The sequence below is a fragment of the Ornithorhynchus anatinus genome, chromosome X1 (genome assembly GCF_004115215.2).
Source record: "Ornithorhynchus anatinus isolate Pmale09 chromosome X1, mOrnAna1.pri.v4, whole genome shotgun sequence".
Taxonomy (NCBI): domain Eukaryota; kingdom Metazoa; phylum Chordata; class Mammalia; order Monotremata; family Ornithorhynchidae; genus Ornithorhynchus; species Ornithorhynchus anatinus.
This window is the reverse complement of record NC_041749.1, coordinates 37,923,775-37,942,108: the sequence shown is the minus strand read 5'-3', so window position 1 is coordinate 37,942,108 and position 18,334 is coordinate 37,923,775. Positions and strand designations below refer to the sequence as shown.

The 18,334-nt window shown below is 47.4% G+C and overlaps 1 protein-coding gene and 1 non-coding gene across 3 annotated transcripts in view; both read left to right on the top strand.

The window, feature by feature from the left end:
* Positions 1-18,334, top strand: part of KCTD16 (potassium channel tetramerization domain containing 16) — a 243,815-nt gene that overhangs the window by 94,951 nt on the left and 130,530 nt on the right. The gene's annotated exons all lie outside the window — the stretch shown is intronic.
* Positions 6,543-6,681, top strand: LOC114806675. Its single transcript, XR_003754737.1, has one exon. It is a non-coding gene; the product is annotated as a small nucleolar RNA SNORA7 (small nucleolar RNA).

Below are 18,334 nucleotides of genomic sequence, written 5' to 3'. Positions count from 1 at the left end.
CAGTGTTCTGCACACAGTAAGTGCTCAATAAATATGATTGAATGAATAAATGAAGGTATATTCTCTCCAACCCCACTACCTAAAAATATGAGATTAAATAATCTTTCATCAATTTTAAGGAAAGCATATAATGATATTGACAATGATAATAACAACAATATTTGTTAAGTGCTTACTGTGTGTCAGGTACTATACTAAGCATTGGGATTTTACAGTATGAACACATTGGCTATCAGATTGGCAATATTTCCTATCCTGCATGGGTTTTACTATCTATTTTATCCCCATTTTACAGATAAGGACACTGAGGCCCAGAGAGGTTAAGTGACTGCCCAAAGTCACACAGTAATCACAGTGGAGCTGGCATTCCCAGGTCTCCTAACCCTCAGTTCGATGCTCTTTCCATTAACAGCCCCTTGCCTTCCCAGGTCCCCCTGCCTTCTCCTCCAGGACTATGAAAATCAGCTCACCTTAAAGATGTTGGTTCATCTGCGTCATCATCATCTTCACCCCCCCAGAATTTTAGATCATCCCTCACAAAAACTGGACTTTATATTGTCAGAGCCACACCTGAATGCCTTAATTTTGAACACAAAAATTCTCGAATGCCAAGGAGGATTCAAAAATGAACAGGTTAGAAAAAAAAAAGAGGAAAGAAAAACCAAATCCTCTGTTTAGCTAAGCAATCTACCCTCAAGTGGGCAGGGAAAGTGAGAAATAACTTGGGTTTCTGCCAAGCTCCTTCTGTCAGAGAGGGCCAATCTCCCTGAATTACCTTCTGGCCCTCAGACTCATCGGGAGGTTACATTATACTTTAGCTGTGTGGTAATTCCTGCTTTGTGAAGGCAAAATTGTTTCTCTGAGCTTGCCGGTGGGTTGGAGGGGAAACACATTTCCGTTGTTGTTGGGTCACAAAACTACTTCAATCAATGTCAGTTGGAGGTAGCGGAGCAAAGCAGAGGAGTAGGGGTGCCTGGGGGAGATGGAAGCGGTCTTTTCAAACCCTTACCAAGGCACCTTTGGCTGGCCACTTCCAGCATGTGCCCTTGTGGCTTAACCCTCTTGATTAGCAGAAGGAAGATAATTAAACTGACACGATGAAATTAGAGTGCCTGGGTTCAGATGTGAACCCAGAGGTGAAGGGGGTGGGAGGGGAATAATAATAATAATGGTATTTGTTAAGCACTTACTATGTGCCAGTCACCGTACTAAGCACTGGGGTGGATAAAAGCAAATCGAGTTGGTCAGAGTCCCTGTCTAGTGGGGGCCTCGCAGTCTCAATCCCCATTTAACAGGGAAGTGAGGCCCAGAAAAGTGAAGTGACTTATCCAAGGTCACCCAGCAGATAAGTGGTGAAGTAAGGATTAGAACCCATGACCTTCTGACTCAGGGCCGTGCTCTCTCCACTAAACCATGCTGATCTACAGGATGTTTGGAATTACCTGGAGGGCTAGTTAGTTACATCAGAAATGAGAAACATAACAAATGGTATTCAAGTGTATGAGAAAATGTATCTGACATTCCTACGGTTCCCAATACATCCAGATTTTCAAGGAATACAATATACGATTAGACTGTGAGCCCATCATTGGGCAGGGATTGTCTCTGTTGCCGTATTGTACACTCCAAGTGCTTAGTACAGTGCTCTGCACATAGTAAGTGCTCAATAAATACTATCGAATGAATGAATTTGGATCCTGGCCTAAGCCTGAATACATCATGGATATTAAGCGTGGCTGATGAGCTGAAATCGATTAGATTAAAAACTCTTGTAGACAGAGACACTCTCCCAAATGTACAGTGTTTCTGCTCAGTGTCACTTCTCAGTCCATACTATTGATTGACTGACTGATTGATTATATGACTGGGGAGGTGGGGATCGATAGACGCGTTGGTTTTTTAAGGATGTCTTTGAAGATGAGGAAGAATATGGTTTGGGGGATTTGAATGGGGAGTGGGGAAAAGTGGTGGGGAAAGACACAGGGAAAGGTTGGGACAGAGAGCAGAAAGTTGACAGAAAACAGCAATCAGCAGGCTAGCTTGAGTGGAGCAAGCAGCGTCAACTGAGATAGAGTGGAGGGGAGGGTAACCGATAACGGAGATTGCTGAGGGAGAGTCAGAAATCCAATGGTGAGGAATTTCAGTTTAAAGGAGAGAGAATGCAGTAGCCACTGAGGGTTTCTGAGGAAGAGGCCTGCATTCTGAACGACATTTGAGAAAGCTGATTCAAACTTACAAGTAAAAGAGACTGAAAAAGAGCAAGAGGAAATGAGGGAGGCAGTGGCGGTGATCCAACATGGAGGTGAAGAGGGCTTGAATCAGGGTGGTGTCTGTTAGCTTTTATTTTTATGGTAATTGTTAAGTGCTTACTATGTGCCAGAAACTACTAAGTTTTGGGACAGATGCAGGCTAATTAAACTGGACACAGTCCATGTCCCACATGGGGCTCACAGTCTTAATCTTCATTTTACAGATGAGGTAAATGAGGCCCAGAGAATTGAAGTGACTTGCTCAAGGTCATACGGGAGATAAGTGGCAGAGACAGGTTTAGAACCCAGGACCTTCTGACTCCCAGGCCCAAGCTCTATCCACGAAGGCATGAGGCTTCTCTCTGCTTGGAGTGAAAGGGACAGCCCTTGGAAATAGAATTGCCTCGAGATAGGTGATTGTCTTTTAGAGAGCTCTTCAGGGGTGTAGATAGTCTCTATTTTCCCTTTTTCTCTAGGTCGTGAACTTCTCCTAGGTGGGACCCGTGCCTCCTTCTGCCTCTGTAATTTTTCCCATGGCTGAGAGCGGTGCGATGACCCCTTGTCTGACTTCTGACAGCAGCTGAGCAAATGATGCCCCTTTGCAATATTTCTTTTTTTTTTTTAATGGGCATTTGCTACATACTTACTATGTGCTAAGTGCTGGAGTAGGTACCAGATTGCCAGGTTGGACACAGTCCCTGTCCCACACTAGGCTCACAGTCTAAATAAGAGATAGAAGAAGTATTTGATCCCTATTCTACAGATGTGGAAACAGAGGCATGGAGAAGTAAAGTGATTTGCCCAAGGTCGAGCGGCAGGCAAATGGGGGAGCCGGGATTAGAACCCTGATCCTCTGACTCTTAGTTCTGGAGGATTTTCATTAGGCCTTGCTGCCTCTCTGTTCTTTAGGCCTAGAACCCCCACCCAATCTCAGAATGCCAGGGGGCAAGTGTCACCCTTCCACTTGGGCATGATCTACGTGGTGGTGACCTGAATCTCCATCACCCATTTGCTAATGGTGGGATCAATAAATAAATCAAACAGTGATATTTATTGAGTGCTTATCGTGTGCAGAACATTGCACTAAGTGCTTGGGACAGTACAATACAACAGAGTTCATAGACGTAGTCTCTGCCCACAACGAACTTACAGCCTAGAAGATAAATAAGCATTAATTACCTTGCTCCAGTGAAGCTCAACTTGTATTTGGTGTTATACCTTCAGCATATTGCCTGGGTCTTCCCTTTGCATTCCCACTTGTTCTATCTGTGTATTCCAAATTGTATGGAGTGAGGTTTTTTCATTAGCAGTTTATAATTAAACCTTCATGTAGTTTGCTATGTATGACATTTCAATATTAAAATACTGCAGGGAGGGCAACTGTGTTTGGGTAATGGTCCAATTTGCTCTCCATAGCGTTCACTGAAGCAAAACTCTCGGCTAGTTTCATTTTTCTCCTGGAACCTTAAGAGAAAGACTCGTCTCAGGGTTGGGGCGGCAGCAAAATGTCACGCAGTTTTCCGGGGATGCCGAAAATGCCTCTAAATTCTCGCCACATTCCTTCCCTCTCCTGAACTGGTCCCATGGTCATGTGTTATTGGAGCGTACACCAAGAATAATAATAATAATCATAATAACTGTGGTATTTGTTAAATGCTTATTGTGTGCCAGGCACTGTACTAAGCACTGGGGTGGATACAGGTGAATTACTCTGGAGAAAATGGGAAAATGCACGCCCACCTTCCCTTCCAATTAATCAATCCATGAATCAATAGTATTTATTGAGCCCTAATGCACGTCAACCATGTCACTCAACACTTGGGAGAATACAATAAAGATAGTCCCCGCCTTCAGTCTGCTACACTGTAAGCTCCTTGTGGGCAAGGTTCATTCATTCATTCATTCATTCATTCATTCAATAGTATCTATTGAGCGCTTACTATGTGCAGAGCACTGTACTAAGCGCTTGGAATGAACAAGTCGATGACGAGGTTCAAGTCTACTGATTCTATTGAACTCCCCCAAATGCTTGATAGAGTGTTCCGCTCACAGTCCGTATTAAATAAATACTAGTGATGGATTGATTGGTTCGAGGAGCTTTCAGTGTAATCGTGGAGATGAAAGCAAAATTGTTGACAGATACAGTAGAAAGAGCAGGGAACGATAGACAGGGGAATAAATAAACACTTAAAGCACAGAACAGGTATATTGATATGCCCCCAAGTGCTAGAGGCGGCTGGGAAGATATGAATGCTGAAATAGCAGTCGGGAAGGTCTGAGCAGAAGAGAAGCAAATAAATCAGGGAAAACTTCCTGGAACAAGTGGGCTTTTAGGGGGGAGTACTGGGATCTGGCATCTTTGAAAGAAGGGGAGAGAATTCCAGGCAGAAGGGAGGGAGTGAATGAGACGTGAAAGAGGACAGAGGGAGGGACTAATGGGAAGATTTGCTTAGGAGGAGTGTTGGGACTGGGTTGGGCTCCAGTCGGTGATAAGGAAAAATAGATAAGAAATAGAAAACTGATGATGTAGAGCCTTGAAGCCAACGATCAGGAGTTTCACTTGGTCCTGAGGCAAATGGGTAGCCCTTGGAGGTTACCATTGGCCAAGTTGAAAATTCCACGTCCACCTGGGAGCCCAGTGACTATTCCAATCACTCTTAAAGCAGGTTTAATGGTGTGTGTATGGGTGAGACAGGAACTGCCCTAGTTTCAGGATCGCTGCATTCACCGATCAGGAATGACCGGCCATCCGTACTAAAGCCCCGACTGGTTCGACTTACTTAACAGTACACAGGCCTCATATTGGAATGAGCCCAGTCTATCTGTGGACTGGAGGGAATTATTGATTCCATGGACAGAGAGGATATTAGGGCACATGGAGGAGGTATAATAATGATGGTATTTATTAGGCGCTTACTATGTGCCAAGCGCCGTTCTTAAGTGCCGGCCACTGTTCTAAGTGCCGGAAATCACCTTTCCCCTCGCAGGTATCCTTAATGGGGATGTACCGGAGATGCTGGGACATTTTTACCTCATCATCACCAGTGCTGCACTGCCCAGCCCCGCTCAGATAAACTGAACTTGTTTAAGTTACTGAACTTGGCAACAGGGAATCCACCCTCTCCCAGAGTCCAACATTCACTAGCCTCCAGGCCAGTATATGACCAGGCAGAGGAAAAATCAATCCAGTTCAATAACACTCTCCCACTCGACGTCCTCTAGGGAGGCCCCAAACACATCTGTTGTTTGGAAGATCTGTTCTTGGGTTGGCATGTTGTACTTATACCGAGGGAAAAAGTGATAACTCGGATGCTGGCATTTATTCTTCTGTTGCCGTCGGATGAATTTAAAACGTAGAAAGTGAGCCTTGGCTAAAGCAGGGGTGAGAAATACACAGCCCCCAGACCAATCCCTCCTCTCACCCCTCATCTGGCCGGAAACCTCCCCGATTCACCTGACCAAACTGGGAGAGGTGAACATTAATGAAGTCATTCCACTTCTTTTTAATACAGTATTTGTTCAACACTATTTCCAGTCACTGTTTAAGCGCTGGGGTAGATGAGAGGAAATCACGTTGAACGCTGTCCGTGTCCCCCATGGGGCTCGCAGTCTTAATCCCCATTTTACACATGAGGTAACTGAGGCCCAGAGAAGTGATGTGATTTGCCCAAGGTCACACAGCAGACAGGTGGCCGAGCCGAGATTAGAACCCAGATCCTTCTGACTCTTAGAAGGAACCACTTGGGAAAATGCTCTCTTCCGATTAACTTCTTCTAGCTCCAGAGAGATGGAGAAAGCACTTTCTCTTCCTACTTCTTTAATCTAACCTCCTCAGCAGGGGCACCTTCCCTCAGGTCTAGGGGATGCTCAAATAGGTCATCTAGTCCAGCACTCTGCCTTAGGGCTGAGCATCCGCAAAGCAGTAGAGGCAGTGGGGCCCTTTCTTATTTTTAAAATCCAACAGAGGAAATTCCAATTCGCTCCTCAGCGACCCGTCCCGCTATCTAAGGGATGGCCAGGGGAATTCAAATGCAGTTGTCTTTGAAAAGTGCACTGAGTTTCCATACGTGCTGCTCAAACATGGGTATGCTGGATATCTCTTTACTGAAAAAAAAATGGTTCATTTACTCCTACGATTGTATTTAGAGAGCGCTTACTGTGTGCAGAGGACTGTACTAAATGCTTGGGAGAGTATAACAATAAAGAGACATTCCCCGCCCACGATAAGCTATCCGTTTGGAGGGGCAGATAGACATTAAGATAAATAAATTGCAGATACGTACATAAGTGCTAGGCCTCTCAGGGTCACACCTGGAGAGCTTCCAGGACTCTACCAGTCTTGGCTAAAGGTGGGAGGGTCGAGCAGAGGCCCGTCCATTCCATTCCTAGCTTGGACAGTGGCTAGCAAGTGGAAAGACATTCTGCTACAAGTCAAAACTCACCTGTGCCGGACAGCAGTGGCATGGAAGAGAGCTGAGAGTGGAGATTCAAGTTCACTGCGTGGACGGAGGCAGTGGTAAATCACTTCTGTATTTTTACCAAGAAAAGTCTATGGATATACAACCAGAATGACTGCAGGTAGAGGTGGGGTGTTCTGGGACAGACGTGTCCATGGAGTCGCTGTGGGTCAGAGACGACTCGACGGCATAAGACAAAGACAGGCATAAGTGTTGTGGGGCCGGGAGGGGGGATGAATAATAATGTTGGTATTTGTTAAGCACTCACTATGTGCAGAGCACTGTTCTAAGCGCTGGGGGAGATACGGGGTCATCGGGTCGTCCCACGTGAGGCTCACAGTTAATCCCCATTTTACAGTTGAGGTGACTGAGGCCCAGAGAAGTGAAGTGACTCGCCCACAGTCACACAGCTGACGAGTGGCAGCGCCGGGAGTCGAACACATGACCTCCGACTCCGAAGCCCGGGCCCTTTCCACTGAGCCACGCTAAATAAAGGGACCAAGTCCCAGAGGAGTGGGAGAAGAGGAAAGGAGGGCTTCCTCTTGGAGGAATGGGCCTTCATGAAGGCTTCGAAGTGGGGGAGAGGATTTGCCTGTTGGATATGAAGAGGGAGGGAAATCCAGGCCAGAGGCAGGATGCAGGCAAGAGGTTACAGATGAGATCGAGGTTCAGTGAGAAGGTTGGCATTAGAGGAGCGAAGCGTGTGGGCTGGGTTGTAATAGGAGAGTGGCGAGGTGAGGTAGGAGGGTTCGGTCTTCTCCCTCATCAATCAGTGCTATTTACTGAGTGCTCACCGTGTGCGGAGAACTGTACTAAGCGCTTGGGAGAGGACGATACGACAGATGAGAGGACATGTTCTCTGCCCGTAATGAGCTTACAAACCAGAGGGGGAGACAGACATTAATATGAATAAATGAGTAATTTATAATGTATAATTTAAAGATAAATATCTAAGGGCTGTGCGGTTGAGGGTGGGGAAAAAAATCAAATGCCCAAAGGTCACAGATCCAAAGGCACAGAAGTTGCTCCCCTGGCGAGCAGGGCCAGAGGGAAAATTCCTTCCACGGTGATGGGTGAGAGGGAGGTGGAGTGGGTGGACTAGTCTTCAGGCCACACTGGAGCGTCAATCAGTCAGTCATTCCTTTTCACTGAGCACTTACTGTGTACACAGCACTGTACTAAGCCCTTGGGAGAATGCTACAGAACAATAAACAGACACATTCCCTGCCCACAATGAGGTAACAGTCTAGGGTGTGTTAGAAGAACGTGATTGCAGCATCTATGACTTGTTTCTCCCCCGGATCCATGGTTCAGGTCTCTCAGCTCCGGGCAGCCCAGGAGATCAGAAAGGCACGAGGCTGAGACCAGTGGACAAGTGATTGAGGCTGGGAGTCCGGCAGAGCCAGAATGCCAGTCCTCTGCCTGCTTCCCCACCCCCCTCAGCCACATCCTTCTCCTCCTTCCTTCCTCGTCAGGACGCGGTTAATTTCCCCCAAATGCCTAATTGGGAACATCTCCTTTTGGAGGGCAATTGAACTGGACCCGGGTCCAGAGACCCGGACCGCCATTTGTCATTTATTCATGGAAGAGAAGTCGGTTGTAGCAGAGTGACACGGATGCTCGGTGCGGCTAATTTTGGCTGATTTGCCGATGAGTGACAATTCCCCTTCCAAACCGTAACGCTTGCTTCTCTCTAAAATATAGATGAAACACAGAACCTAATGTTATCAGCACATGCTCTAATGCTTTTTGGAATATGGAAAGTGATTTGATTTTGAATGGAATCCTGACTTTGAGGAATGGACAGAGTTCAGGGAGATGATGGATGGAATTTCAGGCTGCCTGATTACTGTTATTATTATAATTATATTTGTTAGGCACTTACTACGTGTCAAGCAGTGCTCTAAGCACTAGGGTAGATGCAAGTTAATCAGGAAGGACACAGTCGCTGTCCCACGTGGGGCTCGCGGTCTAAATAGGAGGGAGAACAGACACTGGATCCCCGTTTTACGGATGAGGAAGCTGAGATGCCGAGAAGTGAAGTGACCTACCCGAGATCACATAGTAGGCATTTGCCAGAGCCAAGATTAGAACCTGGATCCCTTGACTCCCAGGCCCGGGATGTTTCCGTCGGGCACCCTGTTCCTCATCTAGTAGAAAGTTCCGAGCACGCCCGGTGCTACAGGGGAAGCAGAGGGAAACAGCCTGGCCTAATACAGCGTGGCTCAGTGGAAAGAGCCTGGACTTGGGAGTCAGAGGTCATGGGTTCGAATCCCGGCTCTGCCACTTGGCAGCTGTGTGACTGTGGGCAAGTCACTTAACTCCTCTGTGCTTCAGTCATCTCACCTGTAAAATGGGGATTAACTGTGAGCCTCACGGGGGACGACCTGATTAACCTGTATCTACCCCAGTGCTTAGAACAGTGCTCTGCACATAGTAAGCGCTTAACAAATACCAACATTATTATTAACGGAGACAGCACAGGCCTCAGAATCACAAGGACCTGTGTTCTAATCCCAGCTCTGCCACCTGTCTGCTGTGTGACCTCGGGCAAGAGACTTCACTTCTCTGGGCCTCGGTTACCTCATCTGTAAAACGGGAACTGAGACTGTGAGCCCCACGTGGGACATGGACCGTGTCCAACCTGATTACCTTGTATCTACGAGAGCTCTTAGAACAGTGCCGGGAACGTAGTAAGCACTTAACAAATGCCATTAAAAAGAAAAAAGGACTACTCTAGGATCAGGATTTAACTTCCCTTTCCAGTCCTTGGTGTTGCTCATCAAGGAGCTTCTCTGCAAAACTCCGGAAGGGCATAAGCGAGTGGGTGACAGTTGTTTGATCGTTGGTTCATCACTCACTCATTCGGCACCTACTGGGGGGGCGAAGCATTGTACTAAGTGGTTGAATGGATACAGAAGACACACGACACATTATCTCTGCCCTCTAGGAGTTTATAATCTAATGGAGGAGAGAAAAATCGTTGACCAATAGGAATAAAAGTCAGGGAGATTCCCATGGTATTTCTGCCTGCGCAATGCCACTGCTTCATCCAGATGATGTGGACCTGGGCAGGAGAGGCTGCTCCCCCAGTTAACATCCCCCCTGGAGGGGACTTCTCCCCACCTGGGGAAGCAGCATGGCCTAGTGGATGGAGCCTGGACCCGGGTTCCAATCCCAGCTCCGCCCTCTGTCTGCTGTGTGACCATGGACAAGTCAGTTCACTTCTCTGTGCCTCACTTACTTCAGCTGTAAAATGGGGAATAGGACTGTGAGTCCCATGTGGTACAGGGACTGCGTCCAACCCAATTTGCTTGTTTCCGCACCAGGGCTTATTCCTAGCACATAGTAAGTGTTTGAAAATACCACATCATTATTATTATTATCATTATTATTGTTATCTATGTCCCTGATTTATGGCAGTGAAGCCTACTCTCTGCAGACATCTGCTATATAATGGAAACTTTCTATATATATCTGTATCTATCTATCTATATATATATATAATACGCATTTGCTATATATGGAAAGAGCACGGGCTTTGGAGTCAGAGGTCGTGAGTTCGAATCCCAGCTCTGCCACTTGTCAGCTGTGTGACTGTGGGCGAGTCACTTCACTTCTCTGTGCCTCAGTTCCCTCATCTGTAAAATGGGGATGAAGACTGTGAGCCCCACGTGGGACATCCTGATTCCACTGTGTCTACCCCAGCGCTTAGAACAGTGCTCGGCACATAGTAAGCGCTTAACAAATACCAACATTATTATTATTATATAATGTAGATATATAAATACACACACACACATATATATCTATTATATATGCATCTGCTATATAATGGATTTCCTAACTAGGTGGGCAGAACCGGTGACATCAGTTACCTCATTTTCAGAATTCCTGGTTGCACTGAGGGGCAGGGATAAGGATCATTCCCAAACCTGCATAGAGTTTTCCCTCCAGAAGGGATGACCAGTACCAGGCAATCCATAATCAATCATTTGCATTTATTAGGTACTTACTGAGTGCAGAACAATGAACTAAGCATTCGTTCATTCAATCATATTTATTAAGCGTTTACTGTGTGCAGAGCACTGTACTAAGCACCTGGGAAAGTATGATAGAGCAATAAGGAGTGACAATCCCCACACGCAATGAGCTCACAGTCTGGGGGGTGGGAGACAGACATCAACACAAATAAATGGACATCAATATAAATACATAAAATGACAGATTTATACAGAAGTGCTTGCGGCAGGGGAGGGGGGGGGGAAGAGCAAAGGGTGACACAGAAGGGAGTGGGAGATGAGGAAAAGGGGGACTTAATCCGGGAAGGCCTCTTGGAGGAGATGTGCCTTCAGTAAGGCTTTGAAGAGGGAGAGAGTCATTGTCCGATAGATTTGAGAAGGGAGGACTTTCCAGGCCAGAAGCGGAACGTGGGCCAGGGGTCGGCGGCGGGACAGGCGAGATAGAGGCACAGTGAGAAGGTTAGCAGCACCAGAGGAGCAGGACAGAAGCGAGGGAGGTGAGAGGGGGTAAGGTGACTGAGTACATTAAGTGCTGTGAGCTGAGACAGACAGTAATAGAAATAAATAAATTACAGATATGTATATAAGTTCTGCGGGGCTAGGAGGGGGGATGAATCCGGAAGCAGAACCGACTGAAGAGTAGGAGAGAAGATTCCGATAGGTACCCGGCTCCGGCCTCCCTGTTCAGCTGATAAATAGCCCGCTGATCCTCCCCGGCTAGTGGAATGCAGGTGTTATAGATGGCGTAGATTACTCGGTGACATTGAACTTTAATTTTTATTAGCCTGACTCACTCAAAGAGAACCTCTGCCCCACGGTAATCTACAGGATGTCCGTGCTCTGCAGTCTTGGAGGATTTATGATCGTGGGGCTGGGAAAGCGTAGAAATTAGATCGTCCTCCAGAGAGGGTTGTCTCCTCAGGTTAGTGTTAACGCACATGCCGTATTTACACACTAGATCCAGGGCCGTAAAAAGTAAATCCACAGTAGAGTGCTAAAGGATGCCTCTTGTTTAGAGCCGTTCCAGCCCCTAAAACTGGCACTGCAATCAATGAAAACATTTTATTGGCTCTCCTGGGCTTTTTTTACGGAAAATCCCGGAGCCCAAAGAGGCACCACGGCAACGCCAGGATCTGCGGGTGGATGGGAATCGGTCAGCTAAGAATATTAGAGAAGCAGCCCGGCCTAGTGGATAGAGCACGGGCCTGGGAGTCAGAAGGACCTGGGTTCTAAACCCTCCACTATTTTGCTTTGTGAAGTTGAGAAGGTCACTTTGCTTCTCCGGGCTTCATTGACCTCATCTGTAAAGGGGATTAAGACTGCGAGTCCTATGTGGGAGAGGGACTGTGTACAACTCAATTACCTTGTATCTACCCCAGAGCTTAGTACTGTGCTTGGCATCTAGTAAGGACTTAACAGATACCACAGTTATTATTGTTATATTTGAAGGAATGGGAGCATTCAGGAGTTTTGACAGTGAGTTGCAGGTAACGAGGAGGGGATGAGCTTTGAAAGACTGTCTCCAGTAGTTTTTGTTAGGAACAATCTGTCACCAATGTGCCATAAATAACTCTTTACCCCAATTCCATCAATCAGTGGTATTTACTCAGCACATACTGAGTGCAAAACACTGAACTAAGCACCTGGGACTGTATAGTCCATGTGATTATTTAGTATTCTGAAATGGAAATGGTGAGAGAGGGACTAGATTTAGCACTATATATAATCTCAAAACTCGTAAGTACATTAGATGCGCTATCAAATCTTGGCCCGAGCAGTTTAATACTCATTCCTTCTCCATCTGCGGCAACAGGATGCTTGAGGGAAGGGTAGGGTGGCTTCCCTCCTAGGTATCCTTTTGAGTTGTTAAATCATGAGAAGAATGATAAAACTGCGAATATTCGTGAAGAACTAACTACGTGCCACACACCCTGCTAAGCAGTGGGGTCGGGCTAAATTCCTTAACCGTCCCCTCCGCAACCTAACTCTCCTTAAAATAATCTATTATAGACTTCCTTTCCTCAAAATCACCCCAGTCCTCCTCTTGAACCTGCTTACGTTTTCTTCCGGCACAATTTCTTATGGCGCACATTCTGTCTGTGCACCATCTGCAGTGTACATTCATTGATCCATTCAGTCGTATTTATTGAGCGCTTACTATGGGCAGAGCACTGCACTAAGCGCTTGGGCACTGTACTAAGGCTTCATTTTGTTTGCAGTAATGGCGGCACATAGTTGTAGTCATAGTGATAATAGTATTTTTCGAGCGGTCAGGGAGGGCAACACCCTGTACCAAGCCCTCGGAAAAGTGCAACCGAAATGAAGGGCACGTTCTCTGTCCTAGAGGATGTTCTGTTTTGTTTATTTGGTGAAAACCCCCAGAGACTTCAACCGATGTCTCTTTGTCTCGGCGGCGTGGAATCTGCTGGAAGGCATTTCTACAGTCCGACAGGCCCGGGTCTTTCAGGATTCTGTAGATTTGTCCTGTCTCGGCATTCGTCTCTCCACACTGAAGGACCCTGATTTTTTTCAGTCCATCCTCTCACAGACTTGGCTCCAGCTCCCTGATCATCCGGATTGCCTTTCTCGCTACCTCCTTTCTTTTTCGTGGTATTTGTTCAGCATTTACTATGTGTCATACACTGTTCTAAGCGCTGGGGTAGGTACAGATCAGTACACTTCTCTGTGCCTCAGTTCCCTCATCTGTAAAACGGGGATTAAAAGTGTGTGAGCCCCACGTGGGACAACCCGATTACCCTGTCTACCCCAGCGTTTAGAACAGTGCTCTGCACATAGTAAGCTCTTAACAAATACCAACATTATTATTATTAAGGTGGGACACAGTCCCCGTCCCTCATGGGGCCCTCAGACTAGGTAGGAGGGAAAAGAGGTATCTCCATTTCACAGTTGAGGAGACTGAGGCACAGAGAAGTTAAAGCGACTTGCCCTAGGACACCTAGCAGGCAACCGACAGAGCCGGGATCGGGTCCTTTCTGACTCTCGGATCCACGGTCTCTCAATTAGGCCACGTGGCTTTTCTAAGTTCCACCGAACGAAGCTGCACGCAGTGTTCCGGGTGTGGGTGGATCAGAATTTCATGAAGGGGCGATTTGATGCCTTTGTTGCATTCCACGATGACAGGGGAAGGGAGGGATTTAGGGCTTGTCCCACCACCCCAAGCGGCAATCATCTCTATATCTTTGAAAGCTTTCTCCATGAGGTTGCTGATTTGCCATCTCCGTTTCTTTGGAAAACCAAATAAGATGAATTGTGATAGTAGGGACTTGGGTTAGACCTCAGAAAGAAGTATCTGGTAGGCCAATGTCATTTAGGCAGGGAAGTTGAGAAGACCTACCTAAGGAAGGGGATTTGTTAGGGAATCGCTAGAGAACCTTCCAAACCCTGGGAATCAATTCTCTGTGCCTTACATTCAATATTATTATAATTTTGATTACAATGATTATTATTATAATTACTAATATTTTCATATAGTCCATTACTGAACTAAGGGCTTTCCCCATGAACAGGCGCTGTGCTAAACTCAGGCTCCCACACGATAATATGATCAGTTTCCACACAATCGAAGTGGGAGGGAAAGTAGATATCTTAGCCCCGTTTTACAGAAGAAGCAGCGTGGCTCAGTGGAAAGAGCACGGGCTTTGGAGTCAGGGCTCGTGAGTTCGAATCCCAGCTCTGCCACTTGTCGGCTGTGTGACTGTGGGCGAGTCACTTAACTTCTCTGTGCCTCAGTCACCTCATCTGTAAAATGGGGATGAAGACTGTGAGCCCCACGTGGGACAACCTGATTCCCCTATGTCTACCCCAGCGCTTAGAACAGTGCTCGGCACGTAGTAAGCGCTTAACAAATACCAACATTATTATTATTATTAGATCTAGGTTAGTGAGTGCCACACACTCTACTAAGTCCTTGGATGGGTTCAATAATAATAATAATAATAATAATAGTACATGTTAAGTGTTTCCTATGTGCCAAGCACTGTTCTAACTGCTGGAGTGATAATATTAATAATGCTGGTATTTGATAAGCGCTTACTATGTGCCGAGCACCGTTCTAAGCGCTGGGGTAGATACAGGGTCATCGGGTCGTCCCACGTGAGGCTCACAGTTAATCCCCATTTTACCGACGAGGTAACTGAGGCCCAGAGAAGTGAAGCGACTTGCCCACAGTCACACAGCTGACAAGCGGCAGAGCCGGGATTCGAACTCACGACCTCCGACTCCCAAGCCCGGGCTCTTTCCACCGAGCCACGCTCCTTCAAGGTAATCGGGTCGGACCCAGTTCCCGTCCCATGTGGAGCTCACGGTCTCCATTGCCATTTTACAGATGAGGTAACCAAGGCACTGAGAAGTTAAATGACTTGCCCAAGGTCACCCAGTAGACAGGTGGCAGAGCCGGGATGAGAACCTAGACACAGAGAGGGGGAGAGATTTTCGCAGCGGGCCCGCGGCCAAACCGGGCCTCGATTCAGGTACGGCCCTGCGTTCCGTCCCCTGGCTCCGTGATTGGAAACTTCACTTGGTGCTTTCAAACTTTCCAAATCAACGGGCTCCTCCTTGCGTTGGATAGGCTTCTGGATGCCCATCGCTGACTCCATCTCCCCTGGCGTCCTGTCGGTCAGTCACTACGCCACAGAGCACTTAGAGGGCCGCGGTCAAGGAAGCCCGGAAGGACACAACGCGCGTGGCTCAGTGGAAAGAGCCCGGGCTTGGGAGTCAGAGATCGTGGGTTCTAACCCCGCTCCGCCGCTTGTCGGCTGTGTGACTTTGGGCAAGTCACTTAACTTCTCTGTGCCTCAGTTCCCTCATCTGTAAAACGGGAATTAAGACCGTGAGAAACACGTGGGACAACCTGATTCCCTTGCGTCTACCCCAGCGCTTAGAACGGTGCATGGCACATAGTCAGCGCTTAACAAATACCATCGTCGTCATTATCGTTATCTCCTCTGGACTGTAAATTCACCGAGGGCAGGGAACCCGTCTGCCGACTCCATTGTACCGTACTCTCCCAAGCGCTCACTACCGTGTCCTGTGTACTGGAGGCACTCGATAAATATCACTGACCGACGGATCGATTGATCGACTCCGGCCTCTGGGCACTTCCTCCGAGGATAAACCTTGTCACATGATGCCGACTCACCCATGGCTGCTGCTCGATTTAGTAATAATAATAATAACGTTAGTATTTGTTAAGCGCTTACTATGCGCAGAGCACCGTTCTAAGCGCTGGGGTAGACACAGGGGAATCAGGTTGGCCCACGTGAGGCACACAGTTAATCCCCATTTTACAGATGGGTCACTGCAGCACAGAGAAGTTAAGTGACTTGCCCACGGTCACACAGCTGACAAGTAGCAGAGGCGGGATTCAAAAACTCATGACCTCTGACTCCCAAGCCCGTGCTCTATCCACTGAGCCACGAAAAGACCGTCTTTTGGACTAATAAATCTTGGATTTCATTAGTTCCCGGGATAGAGCGATCTCCACGTACACAAAAATCATCGTCATTACCTAACTGGCTCAGATCGTGGTGACACGAGCTGAAAGGCAGCAAGCCTGTGATTACCCAGAAACGTAATGAATGAGAGATGTCAGTCTCAGACAGCCGTTACCCCCGAAATAAAATTTAACAAGAAGCAGGAGAGTCTGTCTGTCAGCATTAGAGGGAAGGACACTTTGAGATCTCTCAATTGAAGGTACTAAGTGAACGTCATTCAACCACTGCCTTTAAAGCCCTCAATCACTCTGTCCCCTTTTACCTCTCTTATTTCCTTCTGCAACCCAACACTGTCCCTTGGCGCCCCTCACACCAACCCACTCACCCTACCTTGATCTCATCTCTCTCGCCGCCGACCCCTCTCCTACCTCTTGCCTCCGCCCTGGCCTCCCCTGCGTATCGGACAGATGATTGCTCTCCTCCGCTTCAAAGATTTATTCAAGTCACCTCTCTTCCACGAGGCCTTCCCTGACTGAGCCTTTATAATTTCTCTACTCTCTCTCCCTTTGACGTTCCCCTTCCTCTTGGATCCCTTGCCCTTTAGTCAACCCTGCCCTCAGCACCACAGCATGGATGGGCATATCCATAATTTATTCGTTCAATAGTATTTATTGAGCGCTCACTATGTGCAGAGCACTGTACTGAGCGCTTGGAATGCACAGGTCGGCAACAGATAGAGACGGTCCCCGCCGTTTGACGGGCTTACGGTCCGCTATTAAATTTATTTCCATGTCCGTCCCCACCTCTCGGCTGTAAGCTCTTCCTAGGGAGGAACGCTGTCGGAAAGGAAGTGTCCCTTTCTTCTTACACTGTGCCGTCCCAGAGCTCTGCGCACAACTCTCTGCCATGCCGCTGCTGCCCAGCCCGGGTGAGTTTTGACTCGTAGCCGATGGCCTTCTCCTCGCTGGCCACTGGCCAAGCTACGAATGGAACTCTCCCTCCCGTGGCCGAGACTGGTAGAGGACTGGAAACCCTCCGGGTGCGACCCCGAGAGGGGACCTCGACACATAGAGAGTAGTTAATTCCTCAGTTATTATTAGTGGTATTATTATTTTCCACCCAGTGACTCGATCCTATGACCAAGGAGGGAAAAAAGGACCCGGAAAACAAGGTAATCAGCAACACCAATTACTAGGTGTGACTCATGATCCAATCAGGTCAAAATTCTGTTTCGGGCTGCTTGGAGGAATCACTTTATGGTTACCCTACTGGATTGCCATCCTCATGCTATTCATGCATTCATTCATTCATTCATTCATTCATTCATTCAATCGTATTTATTGCAGCGCGGCTTAATGGAAAGAGCCCGGGCTTGGGAGTCAGAGGTGGTGGGTTCTAATCCCGGCTCTGCCCCTTGTCTGCCGTGTGACCTCGGGGCAAGCCACTTTGCTTCTCTGTGCCTCGGTTACCTCACCTGGAAAATGGGGATTAAGACTGTGGGCCCCACCTGGGACAACCTGCTTCCCTTGCACCTACCCCAGCGCTTAGAACAGCGCTTGGCACTTAGTAAGCGCTTAACAAATACCATCATTATGAATTAGGATCACTGAGCACTTACTGGGTGCTGAGCGCTGTACTGAGTGCTTGGAAAATATAATTCGGCAACAAATAGATACAATCCCTGGTATGAGATGGACCACCTAATGCCCTTCATAACCCTTCGAAGAACCCATTATGGACCATTAGCTCGTGAAAATATTCAAAGCCCTCTCGACTCTGTGACTATATTTGTCCTACAGAGCTTCCTCTGATAATGAGCTCACTGAGGGCGGGGAATCTTTATTTTTATACTGTACTCTCCCAAGTGCTCAGTATGGTGCTCTGCCCACACTGAGCGTTCAACAGATGCAATCGAATGAATGAATGGTGGATTCCGCATACATTCTATCCACTGGATGAGAAAGTGTTTCCTCTATTGCTTTGCTTTTTTAAACCTTCCTCCTTCAAAGTTCAGTGGGTGCCCCTTTGCTTCACAGAGCGGTTTCTTGAGCCGTAATCCAAAGTTCACCTGTCCCCGCTCCGCAGAATTTTATCGACTTTAATCAGGTTCCCTCTCGGCTTGCCCCTTACCGGACTGGAGTTCCGGCCTTTTC